Source organism: Apium graveolens, chromosome 5 (genome assembly GCF_009905375.1).
Source record: "Apium graveolens cultivar Ventura chromosome 5, ASM990537v1, whole genome shotgun sequence".
Taxonomy (NCBI): Eukaryota; Viridiplantae; Streptophyta; class Magnoliopsida; order Apiales; family Apiaceae; genus Apium; species Apium graveolens.
The window spans coordinates 297,371,861-297,385,912 of NC_133651.1; the positions used below are offsets into that span (position 1 = coordinate 297,371,861).

Below are 14,052 nucleotides of genomic sequence, written 5' to 3' on the forward strand. Positions count from 1 at the left end.
TAGTATAATCACCATTACATGGTAAGGTTAAGAACAATAAGGCTATTGAATGAAGTATTTAATGAAGTTAGAATCCCATGTTTGTCTCATATAATATATAACTCTCTTTACTCTCTTAGTTATAATTGTTAGTTTAATTCATAGTTATAATCCACACCCAAATTGTTATCATCTTAGCATTGGATAATAACCATATCTTTGGTGCATAAGTGTATAAATTACATAGTTAACCAAAGCCAGTCTCTGTGGGAATGAACTATAAACAATTCTATATTACTTGAGAACGCGTATACTTGCATAAATTATTAGCGCGTGTTTAGCCCTAACAGAGTTAGAGGGCGTGCCCAAAGCTCGTGCTGATGCTTTGTTGAAGGTCGCGGCAGAGAGATGGAACTTAAAGACTCTCGTTACCAGACCCAACCTAACGCCAGTTGGAATTCTTTCTAACTTGGTGGGGATAAAATGTAAATACATAGAGTTTTGGAAAGGAGTCCCAATCTCTCGTGTCATAGAAATAGAAAGTGAGGATGAAGCAGAGGAAGAAGAAGAGTATGAAGATAGCACTACTCAAAATGAACCCCCACTAGGTTTGAACTGCATTTAAAGTTAGACTAAACACTTCCTATCTTGGCGCGCCCTTGGTTTAGGGTGCACCCTATATGCTTCTTTTATCTGTCATGGCATGCTCTTGAAGGATTATTATTTTTTATTTAAGGCGCGTCATGTATGGGCACGTGCTAGTTGGTTTGCTTTTCACTTAATCAAGTGATCCTGCTTACACATTGTACATTATGCTGGATAATCCTTTATTTGTGCATATCTGTTGCTTTTACCTGTCGAGTATCCATTTACTTTCTTATCAATTATAAAGCGGGGGCGCACCCTATCAAGGCGCTTCTTATCTTTTAGTACAATAATCATTTTCATGGTTTGTATGCAGATATGGCTCCTCTCAAGATCCCAAGGTCATTCGGGGTGCGCCCTGGTGACAAGCCTAAAGCTAGAGCACCAAAGAAGGACACTCCAAAAACTCTGGCATCCATCCCAACTCCTTCTCCTGTCTTCCAACCTACCCCTATTCTAAAAAGGACAGTGGTAGATCTATCCGAGAAAGAGGGCGCGCCTAAAAGACCCCAGAAAGAGAGCATGCCTACAGGTTCTTCTTCTATGGCTCTTAGCTATCTTGTCCCCTTGGGATCTATTTATGCTACTGATGAGAAAGTTAAGCAGTGGCAAGCAATGAATCTGGAGGATGCCACTAAGGAATTAATCAAAGCTTTTTTGCAACTGATGTTCCGTTCTACCCAAGCTATAGATAAGATTTAGGAGGAGAGGGAGCGCCTTAAAAGACTGCAGGGGGATAACACCATCCTTCAGAATAATCTCCTTGATAAGGATCTTCTCCACTCAAAAGACATCAAAACTAGAGACTCCCATATTTCTTTCTTGAAGGTTGATCTTGAGAACCAAGGCTCTCAACTCGACATAGCTAACAAGAAAGCTACATCCCTCCATACTGAAGTAGAAGAAGCAAAGCTCATGATTGAATATCTTGAAGGGAAACAGAGGGATGGCTGGTTAGATGAGAAGAGGGAGATTACTGACGATGCCTTTGCTCGTGGTTTTCACTTCTACCGGGTTAGTTTTGTGGCAAATGACCTAGATTATACCTTCGAGAAGTTTGGCGAAGAAACGGTTGCCGAGATGGTGCAGTTTAAAAGGGAATATGCCACATAAATTAAAAAAAGGAGGATATAGCTTGGGCTGGTAGAAGAAGAAGGCACGCCTAATGACGTGCATGAGGTTGACCCCTCTATTCGCCTTCAATCAATTCCCCCATCTGATGACACTCAGGGCGCACCCTGATGTTATGCTACTTTTAATTTTGTTTATCCAACTCATATTAATACTCCAGGTGCCAACCCTCTTTTGATGTCATGCAAAGTTGTAAAACTAATCTTTTGCTGCTACTTTCATTTTCTTTAATTTCCATGACAATTATTTTATCCTAGTTCCTTCTTATCTTATATAATTTTTAAGTCAAGTATGTCAGGTACTTCTATTTTTAGGGTGTGCCATAAAAACATAACAATTATTTTTAGATGCCTTTGCATAGAATTTTTGCTGAAATTTTAAGTACTCCTTTCTTTGGGGCGCACCCTCATATATGATTATGAGGTTTTACCAACCATGCTAGAATTTTATACAATTTTCTAAGGTACTTTGTCAGGGCGATCCCACCCTCAGGGTGCACCTTTGTAAGCAAATGTTCTCCCAAAATACATAAACCCTTGAGGCTCGAAATATTTTCCAAATCATAACATTAGGAACATCATGTCTTTAAAACTTCTGCTTTGTTCGAACCTAGCTACTTTATTTTCTACTTTCTAAAACATGTCTTTTGATGTATACATGAATTGATCTTTAAAATTTAGAAGCTAAGCACTATCTAGGCATTCCCTATCACAGTGCGTGCCTGAAAACCTCTATGCTTGAATACACTTTAGGGAACTGTTCGAATAATTTTCATAAGTTAATTCAGTTTGAGCCGCTTCCACTCGTAGGGCGCGCCCTTAGGTTTAACAAGTATCTCATGTACAGATCAGAATTCTTTTCAAGTCAGTACATAGGGGCGCGCTCTTTCATTTTTGTTTTATGATTCCCCTAAACAATTTATTATTAAAACACTTCTTTTATCAGGACATGCCTTGCCTTGCAAAATGGTAATGTAAAACATAATATAGTGGGCGCTCCTTAGTTGAATTAGGGTGCGTACGGTAAATACATAACTGAAACAACTTTTTTCTTTTATTTATAATGCGCTCTGGTGTGAGTGCTACACCAGTCCCACGGCTACTATGCTCTATAGGGAAATTATTTGAAAATTATTCATAGTATCTAAAATATGTAGTTAGGCATACTACCCCCCAAGAATAGGAGAAATTCATTTACTATTAGTCTATTACATAAAAATCAGTCGTAGAAGTGAGGGGGCCAAGGCCGTGTCCTACTGATAATACTTTCACAAGTGCTCTGCATTCCAAGCCTGTCGAATGAGTTTGCCATCCAAATTCTCCAAGCGATAAGTTCATTTCCAAAGTATAGCTTTGATTCTGTGAGGTCCTTCCCAATTAGCTCCAAGCACTCCATGCTGAGTTATTTTGGTATTTGGAATGACCTTTCGTAAAACGAGATCTCCCACCTTATAAGGAACAGACTTTACCTTCTTGTTGAAATACCTTGCAATCCTCCGTTGATACGCAGCAAGTTTCAACTGAGAATTCATTCTAGATTTGTCCAGTAAATCTAAGTGGAGCCTTTGATTAACTTCTGCATCTTTCTCAATGAAAAAATCTCTCCATAATGATCCAGATCCTACTTCCACAGGAATCATAGCCTCATACCTGTAGGTTAGCATAAAAGGGGACTCGTCGGTAGATGACCTTGGAGTTGTGTTATAATAAAAAAGGACCATTGGTAGTTGCTCTGGCCAATCTCCTTTTTTTATCCAACTTGGCCTTTAGAGTGTGCTTAATGATCGTGTTTATGGCCTCATCTGGCCATTACTCTGTGGATGATAGACAACAGCGAAATCCTTCTTGATGTGCAAGTCTTTGCAAAGCTTCTTTAATTCTTTGCTGTCAAATTGCTTCCCATTGTCGGATATGAGCTTGTATGGAATACCAAGTCTACAGACTATGGAATTGAAAACAAATCTTTGATTTTCTTAGCCGTGAGCATGACCAATGGCATAGCTTCCGCCCACTTTGTAAAATAATCAACAGCTACCACAACATATTTCATACCTCGTTGGCCTTGGGAAGTTCCCCAATGAGGTCAATTTCCCACATGGCGAAAGGTTAAGGGCTTTCCAATGACGTTATGGATGTTGCTGGGGCATTAGAATAATTAGAAAATAGTTGGAAATGATCATACATCCTAACAAACTTGAAAGCATCTTCTTTCATGGTCGGCCAATAATATCCTTGCCTAAGGACTTTTAATGCCAACGAGCCACCCTCGAGTGGTTGCCACAAATGTCTTTATGTACTTGCCTGGGAATATAATGTCCCTCTTTTAGGTCTACACATCACAGTAGTAGCTGGTTAAACCCTCTTTTATACAGCACCCCATCATATTCAACATACTTCGCAGCCTGATAACGAAGGTATCGAGTCTGTAGCTTTTTAGTTTTGGCAAAATTCTCGTTCGGATATAGTTATGAATCAGGGTCATCTAAGTCTCCTGCGGAACCTCTTGCATCTGAAACACACTTATTTCTAGAATACTTAGAATTTCCTGAATCCTCAAGGGAATTTGTCCAAGAAACACGTTGTCCATCTGCGAGCCCATTTTTGCCAAGGCATCTGCATTGCCGTTCTCTTCTCTTGGCACGCCTTTAAGCTTGGAACCACCAAATCTTTGGAGTAAGCGCTACACACATCTCATGTATAACTCAGTTCGAGGGTCTCAGGCCTGGAACCCTCCATTAACTTGATTTACTACCAACTCTGAGTCGCTCTGAGCTATCAATTTCACAACTCCCACCTCCAAAGCTATCTTCAGACCATTAATCAGGGCTTCATATTCAGCATCGTTGTTGGTAACATAAAATTTGAAGTGAATGGAACTCATCAAATGATGTCCCTCCGGGGTAATCAAAACAATCCCAGCTCATGCTCCATTATTATTCATAGCCGCATCGACATGTAAAATCCACCAAGGGTGCGGGAACTCTCCTCTCACTTTGTCAGGGGCATTCCCCTGTGAGGAAGGCTATTCCAACACTATAGCCTTCACATCTATCTCGGAATCAAACTCAAGTATGAAGTCAGCCAACGCTTGTCCCTTGATTGTTGTGCGATGGCAATATTCTATATCAAACTGTTCCAACTCAACTGCCCACTTCAGCATCCTTCCTGATGACTCTGGCTTATGTAAGATGTGCCTTAGAGGATAAGCGGTACGGAGCTCTATATGATGATCTATTAAGTAGGGCCTCAACTTTGGTGCCGCAAGGACAGGGGCATATACTAACTTTTCCATGCTGGTGTATCTAGTCTCTACATCTAACAACCTCTTACTCATATAATAGACCGATGATTGGCGACCTTCTTCTTCTCTTACAAGTGCCGCACTGATGGAATATTCTGAAACCACCAAGTAAAGAATCAACGTTTCCCCATCTCCTGATTTTTCCAACATGGGAGGATTCCCCAACTGCTCTTTGATTTTCTGAAAAGCTTCCTCACAGTCCTAGGTTCATATGAAATCCTTTCCCATCCCCTTAATGGCTTTAAAGAATTCCTTGCATCTATCTAAAGATTTTGAAACGAATCAATTTAATGCTGCAATCCTTCCTATTAAACTCTATACGTGCTTAACGCTGGTGAGAGATTTCATGTCTAGTAGAGCTTTGATTTCCGTGAGATTCGCCTTGATTCTTTGGTGGTTTACCATGAACCCCAAGAACTTCCCTGATTCCACGCCAAACACCTATTTCTGAGGGTTCACCTTCATTCTATACTTTCTCAAAATGTGGAACATTTCAGCTAAATCTGCTATATGATCCTCGGCTTTCTTGGATTTCACCAACATGTCGTCTATATATACCTCCATTGTCTTCCTGATATGCCCCTTAAACATCTTGTTCACCAGCCTTTGATAAGTTACCCCAACATTAATTAGACCAAATGGCATCTCGATATAACAATAGAGACCTATGTATGTGATGAAGGATATGTGCTCTTGGTCAGGTTCATACATAGGAATTTGATTACAGTCAGAGTATGCGTCCATTAAACTCAGCAATGCATGTCCTTCCGTAACATCAACCAACAGATTATTTCTTGGAAAAGGGAAGCTATCCTTTGGGCAAGCTTTGTTTAGATCTCTGAAGTCCACACAAGTTCTCCACTTCCCATTGGGTTTTTTACTAACACAAGATTCGCCAACCATTCTGTTAGGGCTAAACACGCGCTAATAATTCACGCAAGTATACGCATTCGCAAGTAATATAGAATTGTTTCGAGTTCGTTCCCACAGAGACTGGTTTAGGTTAACTTTGTGATTTATGCACTTATGCAACAATGATATGGCTATTATTTAATGCTAAGATGAATATCAATTTGGGTTGATTATAACTACGATTAACTATTGAGAGTTATACTTAGAACATTAACTAAGAGATTAAAGAGAGTTGAACATTATATGACACAAACATGGGATTCTAACTTCATTAAATACTTCATTCAATAGCCTTATTGTTCTTAACCTTAGCATGTAATGGTGATGACACTAATTAGATAATACGAAACTGATAAACACCAACTTTCGTTGTACGAATAACATACTACTAGACATCCACAAAAGAGATAGAAGCTGAATAGACTTCAATTATAATGAGACCCTATATGTCTATAGAATTTGACAACATAATGGTTAATGCACAATTTATGTATTGTGATTACATATGGCAAGTAAGATGGTTAAAATTACGTACGAATCATGCATAACAAATACATGAACCTATGCTAGCATGGCAAATTCTAAATCCTTAAATTCACTGTCGCTTCATTAAAGATTAACAAGCTATCTTATAAGTTTGCAACGCTCATAAGATGAATAAGCACAAACAATACTAGGTTATCATACAATCACCACACACTAAGGCATCGAAATAATTTAACTAAAGAAATCCATAAATAAATCCATGAGAACCCGACGATAAAGATTAGCCCATAATCGGACTCATCATCAACGTGGGTTTCGATGAAAGCATGGTATACTAAATGTAGTCTTTATACTGAATAAATAATAAACCAAGTACGAAACAAGAGTATATGTTCATGAATAAGAAAACTAGCATCCAAAGTTACAACTTAGAACAAAGAATCACAAGTATAAACTAGATCCTCTTCGCCTTGGTTGAATTGTGATATACGGTCTTCTTACGCCTTCTCCTTGAGCTCTAGTACGTCTCCTTAATAAAAATGACCTTTATTTATGTATATATAGTAGCCCATGCATAGTAGAAGTCCATCCAATCAAAAGTCCACAAGAATCAGAATTTTATTTCCCCGACCTGGTGCGGGCGCGCGCTTGACCGGCGCGGGCACGCGCTTGACCAACGCGGGCGCACTGACTTACTATTCTCTAGGCGCGGGTGCGCCGCCATCCAGGAAAAACTTCTACTTTCTTCTTTTAATGCTGCATTGAGTTGGTCTTTCATGAGCCTTTATTATGGACACCATCCTAACACCATATTGGCATCAAATCAATGCCAATTCACCTGTATTCCTGAATAATGCCTGCAATGCAAAAACACTACAAAACACGTTAAAAACACCAACAACTTGAGTACAAAAACACCAATTCAAAGCTTTACGGAGCATTGTAAAGTGTAATAAACGCTACTCAACATACCCCAAAACTTGAATCGATGCTTGTCCTCAAGCATAAACAGACTCAAAGAACAAGAAATAAAAATGCATGAATGCAACTATATGAATGCAACGATTTCCATAGAATAACTAAACCAATCAACAAGCAACATCTCATCAAATACAGATATTCACATAAAGATCAATCAAACCCCACAAATCAATTTACAAACCAGAGACGTGTGTGTGTGTAAATGCTTACAGATATACCATCACAACTAGATCAATAATCATGACTCACTACTCATCAAAGCAATCACAAGGTTATAAATAAAATGAAAGCTAGACTCAAAATAATTTATAACACTTCAATTCTTATATCGGAGTTTTATAAGGATTCATGCTTTTATTCACAACATTAAAATAACACAAATATGCTTATTTGACCGTGCAATGAGTGAGGTCCACAAAAGACTTATACAATAGTACCCATGTAGCGAGCGTTAGCTCAGCGGATCCCAGACTATAAAAGCCTTAGGTCATGAGGCACAAAGTCCCCTAAGAACTTAATAACTCGAGTACTAAAGATCCCACTCGTGATCAATTATACATAATACTTATTTTTTTTCTTTCTTTTTTTTTCTTTTTTTTCACAAATTTTGAACGAGTTTCGCTCCATCTCGTTCAACCCTAGACTACTCATATAAATATGAGCCTGCTACTAGCCATTTGACACCTAGCCATAACAACTAGCAATGAAATCCAATTTTATCCAATTTTTTAAAAATCCATGTTATTTTATCATTAAGAGAATATCCTAAATTTTAAATATAAAAAAGCAATTCAACTTCGATAAATAAATAAACCATGACCATGATCTAGCACTCAAGCAACCTATAAGACTTAGTGAAATACAATTGTCTCTAGCATGCAAATCAACTCGATACGACTTAACATCACTAAATACGATATCACTACACTAACATCAATATCACAAATCAATCGGAAAAATCATCTAAGGGATCATGTTATTATGCAAATGTGCATGCTCCATAGTAACATCATGCACGTGAGAAGATGGCATGATGTTAGCACAAATAAAAGAATTCCATGCACGTGCAAACATGTTCATGCACGAAGCAGGGAACGTGGAATAATCAGTCGTGCCCTTCTTGAACTTCCAATGAGTCTCAGGCACACATAGTGTAGAAACTATCAAATCCAAATTAAACTCCTCTGGAGTCTTCTCATTTCAGTTATCATGACCGGACCTCCTCTCGGGCTGATCAATCACCCTCCTTATCACCTCAGCACTGTACTCCACCGTCATCCCCCTCACCACTGTGTAACCGTTCTTCTCCACCTTAGGATTAGCATAAAACTCGAGAACCACACTCATGGGCACAACAAGGGTGCCTCACAAAAAAAAACCCCAGCCCATCTCCAAGATCATCTCCAACAACTTACCATCTTTCCCCGATGGCAGAAAACCACGCTCCTTAGCTATCGGCTTCGAGAGAAGTCTCGTATACTCAGCCTTACCCTCGGGAGTCGAAAATATAGGCCTCACACAACCTGTACTCAAAGAAATAGTGGTGCTACTGCTTACTTGAGTTTACTATCTTTTGGGTGCCGTTGGGATTGAATAAGAGATAAATGTTTGAGAGAGAATTGTGTTTGAGAATTCGAGAAGTGATGGAGAAGTTTGTGTATAAGTGTGTGTATATATAGGAGGTTAGGAAAGAATTAGATATGGAGTAGAAGTGGGAATTGATTATGGGAATAGTGGGAATAATGGGTTTGATTTGGAGAGGGAAATTTGGGATATGGAAGAGTAAAAATCGGGTAGAAATTGATTTTAGAATGAAGTCCCCGATTTTCTCTATTTTCTGTTGTTTTTTTCGGACTCAGGGGTGCAGCGCGGCCGTGCGCTACCTTAGTCCGGGCGCGCCTTGCTTCTGACTTTTCAGCTCGGCCGCCCTGCCAGGCAGCACAGGCGCGTGGAGCTTCTGTAAAAGTAGCGCGGCCGCCCCACCTCCACAGCACGGGCGCGCCGTGCTACTGAAAGTTGGCCCTGATTATTTTTTATTTTTTCAATTTTTTTGTTCTTTTCACCTTTCTTTCTTCTTCCTCTATCTATTAATGTATAACAAACTTGGGATGCCTCCCAAGAAGCTTGCTTTACGTCGTTAGCTTGATGTAGAAATGCAAGATCACACAGATAACAAAACGGCACAAACCACCTCGTTGTTTGCTGTGTCACCTTAGTAATGCTTCATCCTCTAACCTTTACCTTGAATGCTTGGTCCAGATCATTCTCAAAAATCTCCACCGCTCCATTTGGAAACACAGTTTTGACAACAAACGGCCCCGACCACCTTGACTTCAACTTTCAAGGAAAAAGACGGAGACGAGAGTTAAACAAAAGAACTTGTTACCCCGGCAAAAATGATTTGAGCACTAGACCCCTATCGTGCCATCTCTTGACTTTTTCCTTATATATTTTGTTGTTTTCATATGCTTGAAGTCGAAACTCGTCGAGTTCATTCAAATGAAGTATCTTCTTCTTTCCAGCTGCATCCAAATCAAGATTCAACTTCTTTAAAGCCCAATACGCTTTATGTTCTAGCTCCACCGATAAATGACACCTCTTACCATAAACCAACTGATACGGTGACATCCCTAGCGGAGTCTTGTACGCTGTTCAATACGCCCAAAAAGCTTCATCAAGCTTTAGAGACCAATCTTTTCTCGATGGACACAACTTTCTCTAAAATGCACTTGATCTCTCTGTTAGATATCTCAGTTTGACCATTTGTCTGAAGGTGATAAGCCGTAGCAATGCGATGATTTATATTATACCTTTGCATCATAGCAGTGAACTTACGATTGCAAAAATACGACCCTTCATCACTGATTATGACTCTTGAAGTTCCAAATCTTGTGAATATTTGCTTTTGAAGAAAATTAAGCACTACCTTCGCATCATTCATCAGAAATGCCTTGACTTCAACCCATTTCGAGACATAATTAACCGCCAACAAGATATACTGATTGTTATAAGATGAGACAAATGACCCCATGAAGTCAATTCCCCAAAAATCGAAGACTTCAACCTCGAGAAGCACATTAAGAGGCATCTCATCCCTCTTAGACATATTACCCACATGTTGACATTGATCGCATTCCAAAACAAACTGATGAGCATCTTTAAACAAAGTCATCCAAAAGAAACCTGCTTGAAGAATACGAGCTGCCATCTTTTCTCCACCATAGTGTCCTCCATAAGCCGTTGAGTGGCAATCTCGCAAGATCCTCCTGTTTCGCTGTAAGGAATACATCTCCTGATGATTTGGCCAGCTTCTTGTCGAAAAAAAAATACTCATCCCACATATATAACTTCACTTCATGTAGAAACTTCTTCCTTTGAGTGTACGTCAAATCTGGAGGCATAACGTTACTCATAAGGTAGTTCACAATGTCGGTGAACCACGGTTCTTCTGCTTGCACTCTAAATAATTGCTCATCAGGAAAAGATTTTTTAATCAAAGACTTATAATATGAAGTTGCATTTGGATCCTCTAAACGCGAGAGATGATGGGCGACTTGATTTTAAGTCCCTTTTCTATCCTTGATCTCTAATTCAAACTCCTGAAGTAAAATAACCCATCGAATCAATCTAGGCTTCGGTCCTTCTTTGAGACGAGATAGCAAATGGCAGTGTAATCAATGAAATATGTTGTTCTTTTTTTGCCCAAGAACACTTCTACATTATTTCCAATCATATCATAGAAGATAGCCATCATGCATCTCTGAAAAGTGGTCGGTGCTCCACATAGCCCAATAGAAACTCTCTGAAATGCAAAAGTACCAAAAGGACATGTGAAGGTAGTCTTCTCTTGATCTTTTAGAGCGATACAAATCTGATTATAACCCGAATTGCCATCTAGAAGATAGTAGTAATCATGCCCAACCAATCTATCAAGCATTTGATCAATAAAAGGAAGAGGGGAGTGATCCTTCCTGGTAGCCTTATTCAGCTTTCTATAATCCATGCAAACTCTCCACCACGTGACTGTTCGTTTAGGAATAAGCTCATTCTTCTCATTTTCTACCACGGTGATACCACCTTTCTTTGGCATACACTGAACTGGGCTCACCCATGAACTGTCAGAAATAGAATAGATGTTCCCTGCATCTAGCCACTTGAGAATTTCCTTCTTCACAACCTCTTTAATGATCAGATTTAGCCTTCTCTGTTGCTCAACAGTAGGCTTGCCTCCTTCCTCTAGAAAAATTTTGTGCATGCAATAAGAAGGGTTGATTCCCTTGATATCTGCTATAGTCTGACCAATTGCCGACTTGAATTCTCTAAGAATTCTCAAAAGCTTTTCCTCATCGCTACCTGAAAGGTCAGATACAATAATAACAGGCAAAGTAGATGCATCACCTAAAAACGAATTCATCAAATATTCAAGTAAAGGCTTACGCTAAAGAGTAGGAGCTTCCTCAATAGATAGTTTGAGGCGCTTTGGAGAGCTTTTCACACCTCCAACCCAAGAGATTCAAAAGGCATATCCATCTTTCCTTTCCAGGAAGAGGCATTCAAATATTGCAAATGCTCATCACCTTCATCATCTTCACTATCGGAATTCCCCGACAAGGCCTTTTTTAAGGCATCAGACCTTAGCAATCGATCAAGTTCAGACTTAACCACAGAATTGACCATCTCCACCTTGAAACACTCCTCATTTTCCGTAGGGAATTTCATAGCATTAAACACATTAAAAGTTACATCATGATCCATCACTTGCATGGTGAGCTCACCTTTCTGCACATCTATCAAGGTTCGACCAGTAGCCAAGAAAGGTCTTCCGAAGATTATGGGAATCTTCTTATCCTCCTCGAAGTCAAGAATTTCAAAATCAGCAAGAAAGCTGAGTTTATCTACTTTAACCAAGAAATCCTCCACAATACCTCGTGGATTTGTAATAGAACGGTCGGCCAACTGCAAGGTCATATAAGTGGGTTTTGGATCAGGTAAGTCCAATTTCTTGAATACTGACAAAGGCATCAGATTGATGCTAGCTCCCAAGTCGCATAAACATTTATCAAATGACGATTTTCCAATGGTACAAGGAATAGTGAAGCTTCCAGGATCTTCAAGCTTTGGAGGCAACTTCTATTGCAGAACAACACTGCATTTCTCTGTGAGAGCAATGGTCTCTAAGTCATTAGCCTTCACTTTCCTAGAGAGAATACCTTTCATGAACTTCGTGTAACTAGGCATTTGTTCAAGAGCTTCAACGAAAGGTATGTTGATGTAAAGTTTCTTGATCACCTCCAGAAACTTCTCAAACTACTTATCCAACTTTTTCTGCTACAGTTATTTAGGAAAGGGAGGTGGATGATAGATATGTTTCTCCTCTGTATTACTCTCAGGAGGAGTGTGCTCAACAATAGTCTTCCTTGGTTCCACTTCTGCTTCCCTCTGCACTTCTTCTTTAACCACAACTTCAGATTCTGGAGTCTTAGCATTTTCAGGATTAGCAACCTTACATGTCCTCAATGTAATTACCTTAACATGATCCTTAGCTTCCCACTTGCCTGGCACTTCAGTATTTTTAAAAAGCATGCCAGGTTGACGATTCAGTAATACATTAGCAATATGCCCAATCTGATTCTCCAAGGTCTTGATAGAAACAGCTTGGCTCTTCCACATGAGCCTCAACTCCTCCAATTCATATTTTTCATTAACTTGAGGTAACTGCTGAAGTTGAAGTTATTGCCTAGGGGCATATTGTGTTTGTTGAAAACCAGGAGGGTTATACTGCTTTGTTGTGTATGGCTGATAAGATCGTTGTACCACATTCTAATTGTTGCTCCAGATGAAATGAGGATGATTGCGGTTATTGGGATGACAAGTGGCTGGAGCTTGCTGCTGTGATCTTTGAAAGTTGCTCACAAATTGAGCTGATTCGCTAGAAATAGAACACGGCTTAGTTTCATGTGCCACCGCACAAAGCTCACAAACACTAGTGATTTGATTAACTCCATAATTAGCCAAAGAGTCCACTTTCATCGTCAAAGCTTGAAGTTGAGCAGCTATAGCAGTAGCTGTATCCACTTCCATAATTCCTACTACATTGCCTTGCAATATTTTTTGTGTAGGATTCTGTTATTCATTAGCTGCCATTAGCTCAATCAACTCATAAGCTTCATTATAGCTTTTGGCCCATAAGGCTCTACCAGACGCTGCATCGAGCATAGGTCTAGACTGTGCGTCTAAACCATTGTAGAAATAGTTAATAATCATCCAATCAGGCATGTTATGGTGTGGGCACTTTCTTAGCATCTCTTTGTAGTGATCCCAAGCTTCATACAGAGATTCTCTAGTTTGTTACAAAAACTGAGTAAGAGTATTCCTGATTGCATCAGTCTTCGCCATAGAAAAGAATTTAGTGAGAAACTTTGGAGCAAGATCCTCCCATTTGGTGATAGACCCTGGTGGTAGAGAATGTAACCATCACTTTGCTTTATCCCTCAGAGAGAATGGGAAGAATCGCAGCTTGATAGCATCTTCAGTCACATCGTGGAACTTGAAAGTGTTTAGATCTCGATGAAATCCCTGATGTGCATGTTGGGGTCTTCTGTCGGAGAACCTCCAAAC

General features: G+C 39.5%; 1 non-coding gene across 1 annotated transcript; it reads left to right on the forward strand.

Annotated features, from left to right (window-relative positions):
• The first annotated feature begins 13,708 nt into the window (after positions 1–13,708).
• Positions 13,709–13,815, forward strand: LOC141662337 (small nucleolar RNA R71). Its single transcript, XR_012550458.1, has one exon. It is a non-coding gene; the product is annotated as a small nucleolar RNA R71 (small nucleolar RNA).
• Positions 13,816–14,052: the final 237 nt, after the last annotated feature.